Here is a 20,598-nt window from a genome sequence, read left to right on the forward strand (position 1 = left end):
ACCGAGCCTACCGGGTTCCTGACCGGGTCCGGTCCTGCATTCAAGCGGAAGTCTCGAAGATGTTGACCCTGGGGGTGATCGAGCCCTCTGACAGTCCCTGGGCCAGCCCCGTGGTCCTGGTCCCGAAGGCAGCGGCCCCCGGTGTCGCCCCCGAGCTCCGATTCTGCGTGGACTACCGGGGGCTCAATGACGTTACCCGAGCCGATGCCCACCCCATTCCACGAGCCGACGAACTCATTGACCGACTAGGGGCAACCCGGTTCCTCAGCACATTCGACCTCACCTGCGGATACTGGCAGATTGCGCTCACCGAAGGGGCCAAAGAGCGGTCCGCTTTCTCCACCCCCGATGGGCACTACCGCTTCCGCGTAATGCCCTTCGGGATGAAAAATGCCCCGGCCACTTTCCAGCGACTGGTGAATAGAGTCCTGGCCGGGCTAGAACAGTTCAGCGCGGCATACCTGGACGACATCGCTGTCTTCAGTTCAGAGTGGAGTGAGCACCTCCAGCACCTCCGAAGGGTGCTAATCGCCCTGCGCCAGGCAGGCCTCACAGTAAAAGCCAGCAAGTGCCAGATCGGGCAAGGTTCCGTGGTCTACTTGGGGCACCAGGTCGGGAGTGGCCAGGTCGCCCCGCTACAGCCAAAGATCGACGCCATCCTGGCCTGGGAACCACCCATCACCCAGACGGAGGTCCGAGCCTTTCTGGGACTCACGGGCTACTACCGAAGATTCATTCGGGGGTATGGCAGCCTTGTCGGCCCTCTCACAGAACTCACGTCTAAAAAACAGCCAAAGAAAGTGCAGTGGACGGCTGCCTGCCAGGAAGCTTTCGATGCCCTAAAAAGGGCCATGTGTACTGCCCCCGTCCTCCAGGCTCCCGACTACGGCAAGGAGTTCATAGTCCAAACCGATGCCTCCGAGCATGGCATTGGGGCCGTCCTGTCCCAAGTAAATGACCAAGGCCTAGACCAGCCCGTCGCCTTCCTCAGTCGGCGGCTGTTGCCCCGAGAACAAAGATGGAGCACCATAGAGCGCGAAGCCTTTGCCGTGGTCTGGGCACTCAAAAAGCTACGACCCTACCTGTTTGGCACCCATTTCAGAGTCCAAACTGACCATCGGCCCTTACGTTGGCTCATGCAGATGCGAGGAGAAAACCCCAAGCTACTGCGGTGGTCAATCTCCCTCCAGGGGATGGATTTCACCGTGGAACACCGCCCTGGTACGGACCACGCCAATGCTGACGGCCTCTCCCGGTTCTTCCGCCTCAGCGAAGAGAACCCCCCAAGCTGATGGGCAGTTCTCTCCGGCTTTCAGCTGGGGGGGACGCGTGTTGGACCCGGCCTCGTAGAATGGCCCTCCGTGCCCCCGCACCACCGAAACCTGGTACATACAGCCCAAGCCCCCGGCCCCGCCGAACCTCCCCACCAGGACACACGCACCGACCCGGACATCCCCGTCCCTGGCCTCTCCCCTTTCGGCCACCCCGGGCCCGCGTGCCCACTTCATGCACCAAGATGGCCGCCCGGCCCCAGCGCGACCCGGGCATAGAGGCGCCACTCCGGCTGGAGGACATCCCGCTTCCAGGGGATGAGAGAGGGAGGAGCAGTTTCTATCGCACCTCTGAACTCCCCCGGGACGATGGGTTTCGATCGGCCCTCCGGCCTCCCTGAGGGCTGGCTCCACGCCTGCTGGGTGTCTGGGACTCCTCCCGACCCGGCCCTGAAAGAATCAAAAGACTATAGCAGGAAATCCCGACAAGCGACCCCCAGGTGACAAGACCCCTGCCTGCACAGACTCCGGACATCAAAGAGGGGTCGAACTATAACAAGGGGTGCTCTGGGGCTGTCCGGGAGATTCGACGCTGGAACAACGAGAGCCTGCTGACGTGGTCGCGGCTCCTGGAACTGGAACTCACCTGAGCCCTGCTGAGTGACTCGCGGCTCCCTGAAGATCGTAAGACCTCCGAACTTGTACCTGAGCCCTGCTGAGTGACTCGCGGCTCCCTGAAGATCGTAAGACCTCCGAACTTGTACCTGAGCCCTGCTGAGTGACTCGCGGCTCCCTGAAGATCGTAAGACCTCCGAACTTGTACCTGAGCCCGCTGAGTGACTCGCGGCTTCCACAGACTCCACCGGTCCCGCCGGACCCCACGACAACCAGCCTACCCCCCAGCTCGAGGATTGTGAGCTGTGCGCCGGGTACGTCCCTCCTTTGAACCGTTACCAGAGACAGTCCCGCTACCCCCTACCTTTCCGAGACTCTTGAGCCCGTGCTCACCTTGTACATATTTGCAGTGATACCTGTTTGATAAAACTTGTTCTGAGAATACCCAGTGTGGTCCCTCTGTGTCGTGTGGTGCCAGAAGTACGATCCTAGTTGCGAGAGTCCTCCCCCTGGGGAATCTCCCGCCAGTGCCCAGCTACGATACTTTGAGGGTGGGTCTCAGGGTAGTCAGGACCCCTTTCCGGGCTCCTCTGAGGTCGCCGTCTAACAACCACAAACTTCCAGCTGACCAGTCACAACTGGACCAGAGCAGGTTCGCTCTGCTGGCCTCTGTGAGAGTGAAACCTGACCCACAAGTACTGTCCACAGGGCCCTGAACACTTAGCTCTGGCCAGAGTGTACTCCGCCATGCCCAACTGAAAGCTTCACTAACTCGATGGAGAGTATCGACACCAAAAACCTTCATCAACGGCCTCACCAGATTCAACACTGAGCAGCACCCAATACAAGGCTTCCCCGGAGTCAAGGCCAAGCAGCAACCATTCAACAGCTTCATCAGACTCAACAATGAACAGCCTCTCAACAACTTCAAGACCATGCACAGTGGCTCGCTATCATTAGTGGACCCTTCCTCTGAACCATTTGGCTGCCTGGCACCGATAAAGACTGTCTACCTCAACAAAAGTGTCTAAGTGAGAAGGTAACTTTTTGGCTGGGACTAAGTTTGTCCTCGTATCCGACCAGCATTCCAACACAGTAGGCGTTAAATCTTACCCTTGTCCTGGTCCAGTGTGGCCAGTTGCCTGTGGTTGGTGCTCGGTGCCTCCTACACATTATTTGTTTAATAAAAAATACATTACAATGAAAACTTTAAATTGGTTCAGGATGTTTCTTGTGTTTTCACATTATTACTGTTTGAATGCTGCGTAAATAATATACACATTGCCTCTAAGTTAAGCCAGGCTGCTCTGGGACATAGCTATCAGGGCGTTGAGCATAGGATTATTTAGTGACTTCTATGATTCACTCTGACAAGGATTGTAATATTATTTGAGGTGGGTTCTTACTCCCCTCAACTAATACTCCATTTCCTTACAAGAATGAATTGGTGTAAAAGCTAAAGGAGATATAACACCAAACTTACTTCAAAAAAGAATCCAGAAAAAAGTTTACTGATATTGATGGTGTGATAGTCCGAGAAACATCTAAGGAAAAGGTTTCCAACATAGAAACTGATCAACTCAAATGGCAGTCTTATATAGTATCATTCCAGTATTGTATGCTACATGAAAACAGTGTTTTTCAAACTATGATTGGTTTGTGCCTTAGGTATGTATACAGGCTCCTGGGAAAAATGAATGCCAAAGTCTAATGTTAGTTTAAATCCCGCTTTTTTGTATTTATTAATTATCATAAATGCAAGTGAGCAAGAGAGCAATTGAACAGCCAACACAAGTTTTGCTTGTGTGGCCGGCAGGCCAAGGGCTTTCTCAAGGCAGACTGTCTCTAAGGAATAAAAGGAGTCTTGAAATGCGAGGTGATTTAAGAAACGGCTGAATCCGTGACAAGGCACAATATCCGAAGTGCCTTGTCACGCATTTAGCCGTTTCTTACTGCAAATTGTAAAGCATCTTTTGTACGCTTTCTCGGTACAGCAACTGCTGCCACTGAAAGCGTTCCGAAAGTGGATCTACAAGTTTCATAGTGTGCAGTCTCGGTACTAAGATTGTGGACTATGGAAAAGGTCCCAAAATAGATCTCCAAATGTCATAGTTTGAATTCCCTCTACTAAGTCCATAAACTATTTTGTTTGCGGACCCTGTGGCGTGTTTACGGGCCTTATGACACAATTCATGTTTTCTATTTACAAACTATTTTGGAGGGCCTCTTTTTTATCATTTATTTATTTTATTGAATTCACCAATTTATACATGTCATAGCAATCCTTACAGCAGGCATATACAAAGCAATTTTTCTTAAGAGTTTCTTTCCTTATACAGATAATAAATATGTGCATAAATATTACTTTAAAGGGATTCTATCTTCTAAAGAAAAGTGCAAATGCCTCATGCAGTCAAATACTATTTCTTAACAGCATAATTCATTATATAAATAATAAATAAACAGCCTAATATTCAAGAAGAAAAAGAGATTACAGCTCCTATTTTTTCTTATGCAGAAGCTTTCCAGATGATCCCCATCTGAACTAAGTGCAAGTGCCTCAAATACATAAGTACAATAACATTATTCTATAAGGGCCCATTTGTTTCCCACCGCAGGGAGACAGGATAGGGAATAAGAGAGAAATAAGATATATTTTATGAACATAGCTCTCAGCCCTTACCCTATCACCTTGAGATGGGAAAAGTCAGAAAACAGGGAAGCCTATATTATTCCGGATCCCAGACCCACAGATTAAGGCTCCCTGGGACTCCATGAATAAACTATCCAAGGGAGACTCTCAATTTTGGCCCTCACTAACACTTGCCTCATTCACCCACTTAGCAAACCGGGCCCAGAATTTTCATCCTAAATTCTTTTTCCTTCACCCTTTCAATTTATATAAGGGGGGTTTCAATATTGCATATGGCTAGTATTTTAGCACGTCAGCTACTAAAGGTGGGAGGATCGACACTTAGCCATTGCGAGGTAACACAGAGTCGAGCAATAGCCATTGCTAAAAACAGAAAGCCTCACTCCCCCATTGCCGCCTCGTCTGTATCCCTACTATCTAAGACTTTCAATATCATTATGGCGGGAGTGATAGACAGTGATACACCTAAGATCTTTTCCAAATATTCCTCAATATCCTGAAAAAGGAGCATCAACTTAGGACAAGAATAGAACATATGGAGTGTATCAGCTAATTTTAGCCTACATCTATTACATTCCCCAACTCCCAGTACCACATTTAGCTACGTTTGCCGGTGTATAGTAATCAAAGATCAACATAAAATGTTTACTCCTGAGACTCCCTGTTATGAACACCCGATTTACCAATTCCAGTGAACCTTGAATAAAACGTCCCTCAATTCCCACCTTGACTTCCCACTTTGCTTTCTGCACCTCTATAACATTAGGAGATGCATTGATCAATATCTCATAGATTTTGCCAATCCAAGCCTTGGTCTTCACTGCTTCAACCACAGGCATTTTCAATGTTGCTCCTGCACTTTTCATGTTTCTACTGAGAAAGGACCGTAAATGTAAATATTAAAATAAATCCCCTGTATCTAACCCATACAGCTCTTGCAATTCTAGGAAGGATAGCAGCTGTCCACCCCTATATAAATCACCCAAGAATATAATCCCTCTCCTCCCCCATCTAAATGTTACAAGGTCTTGGAAGGTTGACTGAAGGGTACCTCCCGCCATCAATGGTGTATAAACATTTAATTTTCGGATATTTAATTTGCCCCTGACCTGCCTCCATACTTCGTATGCTGCTTTAAAGATTTTAAAGTCGGTCTTTTTATAATAGCTAGGTTCCAATAACTTGATCTGGCATCCCTTAATTTTACTCCCTGGGAGTAGTTTGAAGATAGTCTGTTTTTCTGCATCAACTATCTTTACAGGCCCCCCCCCCCGGAGATGAGGATATCCATATGTTGCAACATGCAAACCCAATAGTACCACAGAATGTTGGGAAGCTCCCAGCCACCTTGCTGCCCTGCGAGAAACATCCATTTAGATGCCCTACTGGGTTTAATATCCACCCATAAAAACCTAGAGCATACCCTTTCGAGGTTCGACATCCAAGATGAGGAAAATTTGTAAAGGGATAGTCCAGAAAACATATAACACCTTAGGCAGAATCAACATCTTGAGCACATTACTCCTACCGAACAGTGAAAGATGTAGATGATCCAGTCTTTCCAGTTCTCCGCTGACAGGGCCCGATTCACAGAACTAACTTAAGACAAAATCCTAAACTTACTACTTTTGGTATTCACAGAAGTTAGGATTTTGTCTTAAATTTGTCTTAAGTTTGTCTTAAGTCTGTCTTAAGTCTGTCTTAAGTCTGTCTTAAGTTTATTTTAAGTTTGTTTTAAGTTTGCCTTAAGTTTGTCTTAAGTCTGTCTTAAGTTTGTCTTAAGTCAAACTTAGGACAAAATCCTAACTTCTGTGAATACCATAAGTAGTAAGTTTAGGATTTTGTCTTAAGTTAGTTCTGTGAATCGGGCCCACAGTGTCTAAGATCGGAGCTATGTTCAAATCAACATTTTTATCAATGACAACTGTGATTTTGACCCCTAGATAAACTGTCTCAGAGACTAATAATGGATCGCTGCCCTGTTGATTTTCTGAGCATAAGATCTGCATTTGATCTGCATTTAGTTTGTATCACGAACAAGCTCTAAACAGGTCAGCTAAAGTCTTAATCTCTGGGAGTGCCTTACTCAGATCCGCAGTAAGTACCGCTATGTCATCTGCATATGTCAATGCTCTGTACTCAAACCCATTAACTATCACCTGTGTGATAATAGTATTTACCTCTAGTTTCTTCAAAAAGGGGTCAATATAAAGGGCAAATAGCAAAGGAGAGCATGGACATCTTTGTCTAGTGCCCTTCGTGATATCAAAAAGTGCTGAATCCAGCCCTGCTATGCGGATGGCGGCCATCGGTAAAGAGTATAATTCTTTGATTGCCTCGACAAACTCCTCACAGAACCCTTTCCATTGAAGGACTGCCCAAAAGAATAGCCATGAGACCCGATCGAACGCCTTCTCAGTGCCTAACAGGACTACTCCTAATGGTGACTTTGTGGCCTGTGCCTAGTCCAAAAGGGCTATGACCCGGCAAACATGGTCTGTCGTGTCTCTGCTGGGAATAAACCCATGCTGGCGCATTGAAACTAGAGGGGTAATAATTTTGCCCAGGCCATTTGCAAATATCTTAGAATAGATTTTACTTTTGCAATTAATGAGAGATATTGGTCTATATGAGCCAGGGCTCAATTCTGTTTTCCCTTTTTTTAACACAACTATAATTGTCCTCTGCCACAAAGGAAGGCACATATCCCCTTTGAGCCTGCAAAAAGATTTGAAGCATGTCCTATTGTACAACCTCGGAAAATATTCAATAGAATTCCATAGGGATGCTGTTGGGTCCAGAGGCCTTACCCGAAGCCAGCGAGTGTATGCTTTTTCCAACCCCTAATGAAGTTATTTCCTCAGTATATAATTGCTTATAATATTCCTTAAAACACTCAGCAACCCCGTTGTTGAGTCATGTACTCGGCCAAATTGATCTCTGATCTTAGGAATTCGATTGGTTACTTCTTGCTGTCTCAACCGTTTTGCTAATAGCCGCCCGGTATTTTCCCCAAACTCATTTAGAACACTTCTGGACTTGAGGAAGATCGTAAGAGGACTGAACCTCTTCTCTGCAACCTGAGAAGAGTCCTGGAGGACTGGTACTATTCTCTCTCTTGTACCCAGGACAATGAAGAAGAATCCAAAGGTCATAAAGCCTCTTGATCGAGCTACAGGGATGCAACAAGCTAAAAGGCGCCTTTCCTGCTCTTGCCAAGCTGATTAGTGGCACGAGAATCATACTGCGTGTATCTAAGTGCCTCCCGTGAATTCCTGTTTGGCTTTAGAATTGTACTCCTTTGGTTGATTGCGACTTAAAGCACTAAGGGCCTGATTTTGAGTTTGGGGGGCCCGTTAGTCAATCACAAATGTGGCAGATATCCTCCCTGCCATATTACAGGAACTCTAAATTAGGGCCTAAGTCAAATCTTATGACCATATATCTGTAGATGGTGAGACTCTCACCCACCACAAAGGATCCAGCAGCACACCACATTTGTGTTAAAACAATATTCTTTACTACTTTGACCTGATAACTCATGTCAAAGTAATAAAGAAGATTGTTATTGCAAAGAGACTGAGGGCTGGCATATTTGTCGTGGTGAGAGCCTCACAATATTAAGTGGGGGCCTGCCCACATTAGGTTGACGGCACTTGAGTTACCTGTAACAGACAAACTCACATACACGCACACACACACACACACACACACACACACACATACACACACATATTAAGATAGCGAGGGAGAGACAGAGGATACAGTAGTATTGGGCAATATTCCCTATTCCCATCTAGTATTCCCATTGAGGGTTTCCAATTACATTATGAACTGCAAGGCCCAAGACCTAATGGTTCTTAAATGTCACAGAACTCTGAAATTTCCACTACCGCATTTCTGCAGCGTATGTGGCCAGACTTTGAAGCAAGTTAAGGCTCCTAGTTTGAGTAAGGCATCATCCTGGGGTTTGGTGAATGAATGCACGAATACAATTAAGGCATGTCTTGTAAATTGTAGATCGCTGCCCAAGCATGCGTTAAAGGTTTGGTCAATTCTAATTGAGGCGACCTGGGATGTCATATTTTTAACTGGAACCTGGCTAAGCATGGATGCGATGACAACAATCGCGCTAGCAATCCCACCAGGTTTCAAAATATGTTTTGCCAACAGAGATGGTGGGAAAAGAGGGGGTGGGGTGGCTATTATTTTTAGAGACTAATGGGAGCTGGTGTCCTCGGCCCCTCTTATGCAGGGCATAGAAGGCCTACATTTTTGTTTACAAATCAACCCCTCATTTGCCCTTGCGGGCATTCTTATTTATAGACCACCCGACTGTGCAACAATTTTATTACTCAAAAATCAGTAGGGTACACTAATTTTATGGCCCTGGGAGATTTTAATCTTCATGTGAACGACTCGAACTGCTCACAAGCAGCGCAACTGATCTCGTCCTTAGCAGGGGCTAATCTCTTATAACGGGTGTCATCCTCGACGCACATAGCGGGACATACCTTAGACTTAGTCTTTTCAAATATTACCGATACCAATATGGAGACCCCGCTCCCATTGGTCTGGTCAGATCACTTTCTGATTTCTTTTTCAATTACCTTGCCAAAAACAAAGCAAGCTGAGAGCAATCGAACTATTCAAAAGAGAAATTGGAAGAACCTATCTGAGGCATCATTAAGCCCTATTTTGCTGGACAACTATCCCCGTCTTTCCTCTGACCCCAATGCAGATGCAGATGCTATACATCAATCGATTGCGGATTCGGTGGAGCTAGTCGCACCAATCAGAGTAGTGAAACGCTCTAGATGCTCCCCCTCTGCCCCTTGGTTCTCCACTGTCCTGAAAGAACAAAAAAGTAGGTGCAAAAAATTAGAACAACAGTGGAGGTTGGCCTACTGTGCTCTAGCTAAGGAAACTTACAAAAAAGCACTAAAAGAGTTTCATAAGGCTCTAAAAGCAGTCAGACGGGACTATTTTGTTTCACGCATTCAGAATGCAGACCACTCTTGTAGATAAGTTTTTAAAGTAGTTCAAACTTTTTTTAAACCCAAGGCAATAGAGACGGAAGTGACACCGTCCCTAGCCTTATGTGAAAAAATAGCCAATCATTTCCAAGTTAACATTTTAAAGGTCTATGACTCATTTATGACCTCTGAGGCAACTGAGAAAGCGGATATATCACCAGGTGTAGTGGAGGTTTTTCTACTCACTAATTTTACTCCGATCTCTTACCAGGAGGCGCTAGTTGAAATTCAAAAATGTCGGTCAGGTGCTCCAGATGATCCATACCCTCCCAAACTGTGGAAAATGTTACGTCATATATGGAACATCTCTTTGGACACAGGCATCTTTCCTGATAAATGGAAACATGTGACACTTCTCCCTTTGAGAAAGAAACCCAATGGCGACCCAGGTGACCTTAGTAACCTGAGACCCATCTCCCTGCTCCCCGCACCAGGTAAAATGTTAGAGAAACTAGTTCAGTGCCAACTGACCACTTTTATTGAGCAGAATGGCGCCTTAAACGACACTCAATCTGGTTTTCAAGCAGGATTTAGTACGGAGACTGCTCTCCTCGAGGTGGCAGAGTCAGTAAGATGGTCGTTGGAATCAGGAGCATCAGCATAGCTGGTGCCCCGGGATCTGTCCGCTGCATTTGATACTGTCAACCACGCCATATTGGTCCAGAGATTTCAAGGTGTGGGCTTGGGTGGGAAAGTGTTAAGTTGATTGTCATCTTATCTGAGTGGAGGTACGCAGAGAGTTGCTCTTAAACCATTTGAATCCAAACCAAAACAGCTCAGCTGCGGCGTCCCCCAGGGATCTGCTTGAGCCCTCTACTTTTTAATCTCTACCTTGCTCCACTCTTCTCCCTTATTGCCAACTGGGGCGTGAAAGTGATTTCCTACACTGATGACACCCAGTTGGTTTTTCCATTTAAGGAGTGGATGGCAGATGTTTTTAAGAACTTCAAGGGCTGATTGCGGGACATAGCGCTGTGGCTGAATACAAACAAATTAAAGCTCAATGCTGGGAAAACAAAAGTTTTGTTCTTCGGCAAGGGCCCAGCGCCAGATCCAGAGTTGTGGTGGCCACCAGAAATGGGCTCACCTCCATCTCCTGCCAGGTGCATTCGTAATTTAGGGGTGAGATGGGAGGCGGACCTCTCTTTTTCAGCCTAAATACAGCAGGTTTTGTCAAACTGTTTTAGTAAACTAAAAAACCTCCGGAAAGTCCTACAATTTTTACCGGAGGATTGCCGCAAATCAATAGTACATGCCACAGTCACATCGAGGCTTGACTATGCGAATAGCCTATATCTTGGCCTTCCTAAATATGCCATCTGTCGTCTTCAGATGATACAGAATGCGGCTGCGAGACTGGTTCGGCGTATTCCTTTCCGACACCATGTTTCTCCACATCTACAGAAGCTCCACAGTCTTACAGTGGAGAAAATAATTAAATTCAAGGCCATGATACTGGCATAATGGGCCCTTAACAGAAAATGCCCTGGTTACCTTAAGGAAAGGATGTGCCTATATAAGCAAAATCGCGCGCTGCGCTCAAACTCTCAGAACTTGCTGCGCACCCCACGCTTTGCAAAATCTCGTCTGGGCGGCAGAGCCTTCACAGTTGGTGCAGCTACGATGTGGAATGCCCTACCAGGTTCTCTACGGCAGGCTAATACAGAAACCTTGTTTTAGGAAAGCTTTAAAAACGTGGCACTTTAGTGCAGATTAACATGGTTTGACATGTCCACTACTCCTCTGGTCGCAATTTACCTGCTGCTTCAGCGCCAGGACACCCCTGTTTGGGGTAGCTGTCACGCTTTATAAGCCCCAGTATTATTATTATTAAAGGGCAATATAACAGAATTTTTCAAGTTACCAGTTTAGTATCTTTTATATTACATGTTAGTTTGGAGTACTTAGTTTCTTCAAAGTACAGTTAATATTGGGCACTAATTGGAATTAGAATGTTTAGGTTTACATTTCATGAATAAATAGCTGCTAGAACAATGGTGAGGGCCAGAAGATTTTATGCAATTTTACTTCAGCATTTGCCACATGATTATCGATTTAACATGTTTGCCACATGATATGCATGATTTGTAGATTTCAGAAAAAAATTACCTATGAGCATAATTCTACCAGAGTATTGTCACTAAATTAGAAAACCTTGTACGTAATTCAGATAACTTAGCCACATATTTGTAATGGCCCAGACAATAGCATAACTCTATAGATTAGTTTGGAGGCTGTCACTATGATGCAGAAACACATATTTCACACTGAACCATTTCACAGTTTCCTTTGAAATTTGTGATTCTGTACCTTTATATTTTGTGTACTTAAAGCACCCACACAAGTAATAAATGGTAGGCTGCAACCACTGCATTCATCATTTTAATTCCAGGTCAGGACAGTAGCCTTTCACCACTTGAGGGTAATGTTTTGGGTAGCCTCCCACCATTCAAAGGTAGTGCTTTGGTTGTCCCTACCCTTCTTAGCAAGACCGAAATCCATGAGACAGGTCTATGTCATGGTGCACAGGCTTGATCCGTGTTCACCCATTGCAAAATATTGTTACCAAGAAACCAGCTATCACCACAGCTGGGGAGCTCAGGGCATGGGTACACATCCATTACAATGTGAGGTACTTTGCCGTCCCAACAATATATATATTCACTGAAAAAAAACATAGGTTCAAGTGATGGTATAGTAAGGTGAAAATGTCTGCTAACAACTACTGAATACTAATAACACAAACTAAAAAAAAAAACATTGCAATTCACTGATTATAGTTAACTGAAGTAACTATAACTTGTGCACTTGCCTATCACAGTGATGTCATTAATGATGTCATTTCAAATGTGACGACTCATCAAATGGCTCCAAAGTTATTTGGGAAAAATATCCTATGGTAACTCAGTCCTAAAAAATAACTACAAAGTGGCGACCGCTACTGTGGAAAATAAGAGTATGCATGTGTGTTTTTATACATAGATATCTATCACCCAGGACCGGTCGCCACTGGATAGTTATAGTTTGTACCGTGTTTCCACAGGAAATTGTTTTTTTTTATTTCCTTACAACTTTGACGCCATTTGACGACACTTCACAAAACGTTCCAAAAAGTGTGTCCCTAGAAAGGTTTGGGGTTATCTGTCAAGCACTGTCCGAGAAAAAGGGGGGAATCACAAAACCCCTTTTCCCCACATAATTTTCCATAAGAAAATTAGACACAGGCAAAACAGCAGAATGGAATTACACCAAATTTGGCAGAGAGCTAGTTCTTTGTCCAAAAAGTGTTCTTTTTGTGATTTGGTGTAAATCCATTTAGTAGTTTTAGAGAAAATAAAGTTGGAAATATTTGTATATTGCATGCAGAGGAGGATCCCCTGATCCGACAGATCTAATGATAAGATTTATTTGCCTGCCACCACATCAACAAAGATGTTGCAGCAGCCATTTTAGAACTCAGGCACTAAGTCCCCCATCCTGAAAAAGGTTACAAAAATGTATAGGGCGTTAGGGTAGTGTAACCCTGCACCCCCTAGCTCTTATGGGGGGGATCACAGGTAATAAGGGGAGGATGTGTGTAGCTCCCTTTCTGGGCTATTTTTTCTTCCTCGGGTCTCTTGCATAGTAATGTGGAGAGGGGCACGCGACCAGAGAACCCAGTACTGAGCTCCTTTTTTGGGGAGTGGGCATGCACCCCTCTTCCTCAAAACTTTTTTATGCCCCAGGACCTCAACCACCGGGGCCAAAATAATTTTCTTAAATGAGGAGGGGGCCATAGGGATCCCCCTACCTGAGCTATCTTATTTCCTTGCAGCACACATAGAAAGAGGATATGCCTCCCAGGATTGTTTTTAAGCAGGAAGGTGCCCAGAAGGTTCCCACACAACTCCCATGTTATTTGATGCATTCCCAGATTTACAAGACCGTGTAAACCTGGGAATGCACCAAAAAGATACGCCTCCCCAGGAGAGGGGGAACTAGGAGAAATATCTGTATTTCTCCTGGTTACTTTCTCTTTTTATTTGTCCTGGATTCTGCAGCACACATAGAATATGCCTCAAAGATTGTTTTCGTTCAGGATGCTGTCCCTTCTTGTACAAAAACAATCCTGCATGCAATGCAGGTACGCTTGCTCCAGGGTGCAAGGGGGCCTGCATTGGTGCTGAGAGTAAATGCATTACATTTCTGCCCTTTCTCAGTGACACGGTGCAGTGCCGCAAGGTGGCTCGCTGCGCTGCACAGCGCCACTATTTCATAAATATCCCTGAAGCGCTTAAGTCTGCGGCATATTACATCTGTTTGGACATGGAACTCCTTGGTGACCTGCAATATGCTGATTACATATCGTTGGGTGAACTTCATCCAAATACAGGTATAATACATTTCAAAAGATGATTAAGACATGACAAAAGAAAATTTACTTACCAATAGGTGGTAGGAGTTTGTAACTTTTTCATTTGTGAGCACGATTAAATGACAATAATTCATTGAATTCCTCCACGGGCAACAGCAGAGCGATGCTAAAGATGCCGTGGAAGAGTTTCTGGGGACACAATAAGGAATGCCCTTTGTGAGACTCGAGCTGTTGACAGACATGGCTCGGGGCACAAAGAACATTTGCAGCATCCCATTAATAATTGTTTTATGCCAGCGAATTTCAGCATACAGTAAATCCTACCGCCTGTGGGAATGGCTAAATGAGACCCTACTCGGAAATCCCATTAATGCAGCGAAGAGCTATGTGTCATTATTCATGTGCCGATACATTAGCATTCAATAATGCGATCAGGCTCCTAACAAAGGACAGCACGAACACGGGGCCTTTGCTAATACAAATTAAAAGACTAGATGAATCATGCGATAATACATTTATCCAGTGGTTCCGGAGTCATAAATGACCGGGATTCCTGCTTAGGGCGCCAGTGGTGCTACCTGTTAAAAGGATTGGGATTATATAGTAACACCAAAGATATTTAACTCAGTTTTATGGAAGTGACTGTACAGTTAGGCTTAAGGAGGTCCAGGGAATCATTCAGGGGGAGAATTAAATAACATGGCTTATGCCTGATGAACATGTAAAATTTCTGTGTCCATACTCAACTCGGATGTTCTAGAAAAGATAAGGGGGCAGACTTACAAGCCCCATGTGCCACCCCAACGTCACTTTTCCCATGTTAAAAATGACGCAAAAGTGGCGTAAATCTGCCCCAAGGTATTTAAAAGTGTGATACCGATTCTTAACTAGGCAGCGCACTTGCACTGGCATGGTTTAGGTATAAGTGGTGCAGGAAGGGAGTGTAACAGAGGGAGAGGTGCCATGGAGAAAATACAGGCTTACCTGTGACCTAAGACACTCCTGTACGAAAGTGCAATATAATTGCATAATTCTACATTCGTGTTCTGTAGACATTACATACGTTACACCCAGGCAGGTTTAGGAACATAGATTTAAGTCTAAAATGTACTTGTATATAATTCAAATGTAATCACAAACATCGCAACATATGTACTGTATTTATGAGTAGCAGGTAAATGCATGCGAGTAATACCTAAAGCAAATCTTCACCTCTGCACAGATATAGGTGTACACTATGCAAGGAGTAGTTTACAAATCAAAATCACACCATACTGATTTATAGGCATTGGTTTTAAATAAATGAAATATCACTTTTGTCTGAAGAAACATTTTCAATGGGATCTTTTTCTGTTAAAATATTTACACAGATTTTTGTGCAAGTATATTGTTATCAACTATATGAAGAAATGAAAACTCTTAAACATATTCTGCTATTACATTTAAACACAAGAGAGCCATAGCTCACCCCAATGAGGATCAAACAAAAAATGTATGCGGACCAAGAAGTTTCAAGAAGCACAAGGAATATTCATGTGGGTGAACGTGATGCTTTAAGTATGACCTTACAAAAGCGTAAAATGCAACTAGCGAGCTAGAAAGCTCCAGTGCTTAATTTGAGCCAGTGTTTTCCGGTGCTCAGCATCGGCACTGAATTGGCAGCAACAGCACTTAATTGGCAGCGCCGGCACTTATGACAGCCTGCCACATGTAAGCGCTGTTTGTCTGGCTTAGAGTGAGCAAAGCAACAGTTGTTTACTAATTCAATGTATGTTAACCCCTTCACTGATAGCCCCCCCGTGTTAAGCCTTTTTGTGGCTATGCTGGTAGTTGGCGGTTAGGCCCATGTAACATTTTGTCCACATAAGATATCAACTTCAAATTTGCACCCTTTTTTCCAACACCCTGAGAATTCTAAAGGTACCCAAAGTTTACCAAGAAATTACCAAGAAATTAGCCAAAATACAGCACTTTAAAAATGAAAAATAAAATAAAATGGGGCACAATTGCTGCAGAAGAAAGCGTCTGGTTTGTTCCCTGCAAATGGCATCAACAAAGGGTTTGTCATGCTGAAATCACCATCTTCTCAGCTTTCAGGAACAGGCAGACTTTTGTCGGAAAACCAAACTTTTCTATACAGTTTTGTCATTTTATTGTGACATAGCCTATTTTTCCTAATTTTTGTGCTTTGAACCTCCTTCCAGTTAGTGGCAGAAATGGATGTGAAACCGATAATGGATCCTGGAAAGCTATACAGTTCTGAAAACTAGACAAAATTCTGAATTCAGCAAGGGGACACTTTTGTAGATTCTTTAAGGCTTCCCTAAAGAAAGTAACAGTTGAAAATAGAAAATATCGAAATTGAGTTTCAAAAAAACCTGCATAAGTTGCCAATGTTTTCACCTGTAACTTCTTCTAAGTTTGACATATTGTTTAAAGCAATATACCGTTGTATCCACCGGAACCGTCAGGTTGTGGGGATATGTAGGACTTGTAGGTTCACCAAGAACCAGAGAAACCCAGAGCCAATAACTGAGCTGCGTCGTACAATGGTTTTTCATTGTGTACCGGATATATATCGCAATTCATTTGGTAAAATATAATAAGTGAAAAATAGTTATCAAGGAAACCAATATATTTCTGAAATGGGAACCAACTATAGAGTATAGAAGCAGTGTTTTATGCACATCTCCAAAACTGTGGGTACCCCATACAGGCATGTGAATTAGAGGTCATTTTTCAAAATGACTTCTTTTTTTACAAATCGTCTTACATGCGGAAGGCAGAAATGCAAAGAAAGTCAATTGGTAATAACACTGTTCTATTCCGTGTTCCTGATAAAAACGTTACCTCACTTGTGTGAGTAGGCCTAGTGTCCGTGAGAGGAAACGGCCCAAAACGCAACGTGGACACATCAAGTTCTTGCAGTGAAAACTGACCCTTTTTTGGCAATGTGCCAAGCTGTGGATTTTGAACCGTAGCTCAGCCGGAACCTGGGGAATCCTAGCAAACCTATACATTTTTGAAAACTAGACACCCATTGGAAGCCAGGATGGGGTGACTTGTGTGGCTCTCACTAGGTTCTGTTACCCAGAATCCATTGCAAATCTCAACATTTTTCAAAAAACACATTTTTCTCACATTTCCGTAATGGAAAGTTCTGGAATCTGCATGGATCCACAAACTTCCACCCACCCAGCATTCCCCAATGTCTCTCGATAAAAATGGTACCTTACTTGTGTGGGTAGGCCTAGTGCCCACAACAGGAAACGGACCAAAACGCAATGTGGACACACCAAATTTTTACAGTGAAAACTGACCTTTTTTTTGTAACGTGCCTAGCTGTGGATTTTTGACCCTAGCTCTGCCAACACCTAGGGAAACCTATCAACCCTATACATTTTTGAAAACTAGACACCCAGGGGAATCCAGAATGGGGTGACTTGTGTCGCTCTCAATAGGTTCTGTTACCCAGAATTCCTTGCAAATCCCAAACTTATTTTTCTCACTTTTCTGTGATGGAAAGTTCTGGAATCTGCATGCATCCACAAAATTCTACCCACCCTACATTCCCCGAAGTCTCCCGATAAAAATGTTACCTCACTTGTGTGGGTAGGCCTAGTGTTCGTGACACGAAACGGTCCAAAACGCAACGAGAACACACCACATATTTACAGTGAAAACTGACCCTTTTTTCGCAAAGTGCCTGACTGTGGATTTTGATCCTTAGCTATGCCGGCACCTAGGGAAACCTAGCAAATCTCTACATTGTTTAAAACTAGACCCCCAGGGGAATCAAGGATGGGGTGACTTGCGTGGCTCTCACCAGGTTCTGTTACCCAGAATCCCTTGCAAACCTAAATCTATGTAAAACAAAACACATTTTTCTAACACTTCTGTGATGGAAAGTTCTGGAATCTGCATGGATCCACAAACTTCCACCCACCCCGCATTCTCCAAAGTCTCCTGATTAAAATGGTACCTCACTTGTGTGGGTGGGCCAAGTGCCCGCGGCAGGGAAAGGCCCAAAACGTATCGTGGAGACATCCAAATTACCTATCACAAAACAACCTGGTTTGCAAGTGGGGGCACCTGGGTTTATCACCACAGGCTCGCCCACCATCTACGGAAACCTACCAAACCCACACATTTCTAAAAACTAGATACCTGGGTTAGTCCAGGGAGGTATGGCTTGTGTGGACCCCCCAATGTTTTCCTACCCAGAATCCCCAGCAAACCTCAAATTTAGCTGAAAGAAAACACAAACCAATTGGAGTCTGACCCTACCACCTGCGAAGTCCCCCAGGGGTCCTCCCTCAGCCCTACACTCTTCAATGTCTACATGGCTCCACTCGCCCCCATCGCCAGAACGTACGGACTCAACATTGTGTCATACACAGATGACAACCAACTCACCCTCTCCCTATCCAACAAACCCAATACCGCCAGACACAATTTTCGAGATGGCATGGAAGCCGTCACCAAATGGATGAAAAACAGCTGCCTACAACTAAACACCAAAAAAACAGAAGTACTCATCATGGGCCCAAACCCCAATGCCTGGAACGACACCTGGTGGCCCCCGCCCTCGGAAGCCTGCCCACCCCCACGGACCACACACGCAACCTGGGAATCATCCTGGACTCCGAGCTCAAAATGGACTGCCAGATCAACCCCGTCTCATCCTCCTGCTTCCACACCCTCCGCCTCCTACGTAAGACCTTCAAATGGATCCCCCTCGAACACAGAAGGACTGTCACTCATGCCCTGGTCACCAGCAGATTCGACTATGGCAACACACTCTACGCCGGAATAAACAAAAACCTCACCTGCAAGCTGCAGAACATCCAGAATGCCGCCGCAAGACTGGTCTTCGACCTGCCAAGACACTGCCACATCTTCCAGCACCTGCACACACTTCACTCATCGAAATTAGAGTCACCTTCAAGCTGCTAACCCACACCCACAAGGCACTCCACGACACCGGACCAGCATACCTGAACAGCCGACTCAAATTCCACGCACCACAGCGGACCTACGATCAGCCAAGCTCTTCTACGCCATGGTTCCCCGCACCAGAAAGACCAGATCCGGAGGCCCCTCCTTCTCCTTCCTCGCGGCCCGAGCCTGGAACGCCCTTCTGCTCCACCTTAGACAGACAACATCGCTCCCCATCTTCGCAAGAAACCTCAAAACCTGGCTCTTTGACAGACCCCCCTCTTGATGGACTGGAGCTTGCTACCCCCCCACCCCCGGTGCCTTGAGATCCTTATGGGTGAGAAGTCGCACTTAACAAATGACTCATTGATTGATTGATCACTACGCTAGGAACTGCACTGTCCCACCTGAAGCTTTTTGCAAACAAGCTCTTTTGGGTAACCTTTATGGTTAGAGCAGATTGTGCCACAAGCAAGAGTGTCCACTTTAAACAATTCCATAAACAAATTGCAGCAGTGTAGAATTTATCTAGGTACAAATTGTGACCTTTGTTAAACAGTCCTCTAGCAAGTCCCCACACAATTTTCTCTGAAACTTCTAAAGTGGACAGACAACCAGGGGGTCAAGAGTGGAATCCCTACCAGTGTACACACGTAAATTATAGATATATCCTGTCCTCCTCTCAGACATCATATACATCTTAATTCCATAAAGTGCCCTCTTGCTAGGAATGTACTGCCTCAAAACCTAAAAGCCCTTGAACAGGACCAAAGACACATCAACAGCTATCTCTTTCCCTGGAGTATAGATCTCTGAAAATCGATCTACAAAGTAATCCAGAACAGGCCGAATCATAAAAAGACGGTCACAGTCAGGGTGATCTTGTGGCAACGCCAAAGCATTATCAACAAAATGCAGCATCCGAAGCAAACGTCAATAATGATCATGACTCATAATTGAAGGAAATATGGCCGTATATGAAGCCAGGGACGGCTTCCTTATCAAGCCCATCAAAAAAGTCAAGCCCAAACATTTCTTCATCTCATCCAGATTTATGGGAGTCCACCTGGTAGCTCTAGAGTGGGCGTAAGTCTGGCACTGTTGTCCCTCAAATACTGTTCAGAATACAAATTAGTCTGCTCAACAATCTCAGGCAAAAATACATCATCCATGAATAACTGAAAAAACTGTGGGGCAGATTTACAAGAAAGTGACGCATCTATAGAGATGCGTCACTTTCCTTGTGCCACCCTAAAAAATGCTTGCGCCACCATGGATGCACCATATTTACAATGCGGCGCACCATGGCAGAAGGATTGACAGATGCGTCAGAAATTCTGATGCATCTGTTGGGGCAAAAGTTACGCATTGCTGGAGTTGTGTCGCAAGCACGATGCAACTTCAGCAATGAACGGGAAGGCTTATCCTCATTGAGCTGCGCCACTTCTTACGCCTGCTTCAAGCAGGCGTAAGGTTTTGACGCAGTGGCGTCCTAAAAGTGACGCAGTGAAATCTTGTAGATTTCACTGTGTCACTTTTATGAGGCTTTCCTGCGTAGGGACGCCCCCCTGCATACATTATAGCTGATGCAGGTATAATGTGACGCAGGGCTTTACAACGTGACGCATCTTCCTAGATGCGTCACGTGATAAATAGGGCGCAATGTTTGCGCCGTTGTTGAGTCAAAAAAAGTGACGCAATGGTGGCGCAAAGAGGCGCAAGGGGCTTGTA

This window comes from Triturus cristatus, chromosome 10 (assembly GCF_964204655.1).
Source record: "Triturus cristatus chromosome 10, aTriCri1.1, whole genome shotgun sequence".
NCBI classification, from domain to species: domain Eukaryota; kingdom Metazoa; phylum Chordata; class Amphibia; order Caudata; family Salamandridae; genus Triturus; species Triturus cristatus.